Below are 2403 nucleotides of genomic sequence, written 5' to 3'. Positions count from 1 at the left end.
TCAGTTGGAAACAATGGAGGCTAAAATTTTGATTTAGCCTCATTTCGAGAAAACTGAAGCTAAAAAGGTTCTTTTAGCCTCACTTGAAGAACCGAGGCTATAAAAGTCATTTTAGCCTCGGTTGCTAAAACTGAGGCTAAAGCCTTTAGCCATGGGGGTTTCAACCTCGGTTTGGATAACTGAGGCAAAGCTGAGGCTAAAGTTTTTAACCTTTTTAGCCACAGTTTTGAACCGAGGCTAATGCCTCCTTTTCTTGAAGTGGTTACAAACTTGAGATTTAAAACTTTTTGAAAGAAAGTTGATAATTGAATACTATCTGTTTTGGAGGCTATGTATTGCTGATTTTGTTCAGGCCATGACTGTCCAATAGGTTTGAGGCACCTATGGGTCTAAAGAAAGAGTGGGAAAGATTAATATTTGAACAAAAGTATGGGGAAGCATTCACTTCAGCCCATGAATTGTTGGATGTTTATTTGGTTTTTAGATAATGCAGATTTTGCTTAGTTTTTCAGAGTTTATAATTGAGAAGATGAGCATGTGCTCTTGAAGTATTGTCTCTCTCTCTTTTTTATGACATCTCATCCTTATCTTTTTCTATATTTTTAGTTCTTCAATTTTGCTGCATAACTTTTCTGTATGATGATATTCGTTGTAGGAAGCTATTCGTTGGGGTACTGATTATCTTCTCAAAGCTACTGCTCATCCAAACACCTTATATGTGCAGGTTTCTTTTTCTTTTTCTCTAATTCTTTTTGGGGTTGGATTTGCTTTCTTTTTCTTTTTCCTCATGTGGGATCTCTGTTTCTTTTCAGAAAAAAGCTGTTTAATTTGTATTTTCCATTTGTTTGGGATTTTTTTTTTTTTTTGGATTTCTTAGCTGGGTTTTTCCAGCCGTTATTGGAATGTTGGTTTCTGGTTCTTATAACGTTTTAGAGTTTTTTAGAAGAAAAGAGGAATAAGAGACAAAAAGCTGGTTTTTTTTTTTTGGTTGTTGAAGATTTTAAGCAATGAAAATGGTTTTTGGGATTTTTAGAGGGCTTGAAAGAAAGAGAAGCAAAGAAAACAGAGCATTGCGAGTTTTTATTTTTGGTTACAGGTGGGTGATGCTAACAAGGATCATGCGTGTTGAACACAATGAAGTAAGGAAAAACACATGCTGTAGTTATATAACACATGCACAGATCGACACATCACATTTTAATGCAACTTGGTTATCAAGGCAATGGTTAATCACATTTTGATGCAGTTTGGTTATCTGGAGCATTTTTTTTATATGAATAGTAACTCTATTACTGAAAAATGTGAATCTTTAGCATTGATTAGAGAAGTGCTTATATTTTTTAACAAAACTAGATAGTTATTGGTCTTGTACATTTAATAGTTGAGAGTTTTGTCTATGGCGGCACAAAAACAAAGAGCAAATCTGGGACTGGACTTGAGTCAGCAATGGAATCTGAACATCTGACAGGTGAGAAACCTCGTTTGGGGATCGACTGATGAGCCATTCTGATTATGCACACACTTGTATCAAGTCGGATGTTGGATTTGTTTAATGAATATAGCTTTTGGGCTGCAAGCTTGAGACCGATTTCTACAATTTATTCAGTTTGACTTGAGTCAATTTATATCCAGGTTGGGGGAGTTGAGACTGTTACTCTTTGAGATGATGAAGCCCGTGTTAGAGGTTCTCAGAAAAGCATTCTTGAGAGAAAAGCTCCTCCAACCTTCCATTTTCTGGTTGAAATGAGGGAAAGGAAATATTGGGTCACGCATCGGGTACGTCAACAATTGGGACCACAATTTGAATGGCCTGGAGTGACATCCATTCATGCCGCATGTACAGTGGATCAGTCTTCTCCACCATTTGAAGCAAATGGTGGAAAATACAGTTGTGTAGCACATAAAGAAAACATGCCTTCAAACTTTGATATTCTCAGCATCTATGTACTCTATTTACATTTCATTCATTTGCACTCTATTTATGAATTATTAGCTCCAGATATAGGTCTTTTCCTATCTAAAAGTAAAAGAACTCATGTTATATGTTTGTCATTGGCTCATCGCGCACATTCATTCAGAATATTTCAAAACATGATCATGGGTGATAATCCTTGCATCTTATATCATTCTTTTAATCTATTCATCTTATATTATTCTTTTATTCTATGCAGACTGAAAGGAGTGTTGATATGTTGCTCCATGATAAAAAGCCCTTGGTTGAGGTAATGATATCAAAACCTCCGTACCCAGCACTATAAGCATTTACTTTAAACATATGGCTAGAATAGGCTTTTGACAAATTGTTTGAAAACTAGGAATGCAGATTCACCTTGGTTGACCGATGAGTCAAAACTTGATCATGGGTATAAGTGAAGGTATAGTTACTAATTGTTGTATATTGGT

General features: G+C 35.6%; 1 long non-coding RNA gene across 1 annotated transcript; it reads left to right on the top strand.

The window, feature by feature from the left end:
• Positions 1 to 347: 347 nt before the first annotated feature.
• Positions 348 to 1698, top strand: LOC131220651 (uncharacterized). Its single transcript, XR_009158755.1, has 4 exons — positions 348 to 548; positions 656 to 724; positions 1382 to 1468; positions 1633 to 1698. It is a non-coding gene; the product is annotated as an uncharacterized LOC131220651 (long non-coding RNA).
• The last annotated feature ends 705 nt before the right edge of the window (positions 1699 to 2403 follow it).

The sequence above is a fragment of the Magnolia sinica genome, chromosome 12 (assembly GCF_029962835.1).
Source record: "Magnolia sinica isolate HGM2019 chromosome 12, MsV1, whole genome shotgun sequence".
NCBI classification, from domain to species: Eukaryota; Viridiplantae; Streptophyta; class Magnoliopsida; order Magnoliales; family Magnoliaceae; genus Magnolia; species Magnolia sinica.
Note: the sequence above shows the minus strand (reverse complement) of the source record. Positions and strands in the feature narration are given on the sequence as shown.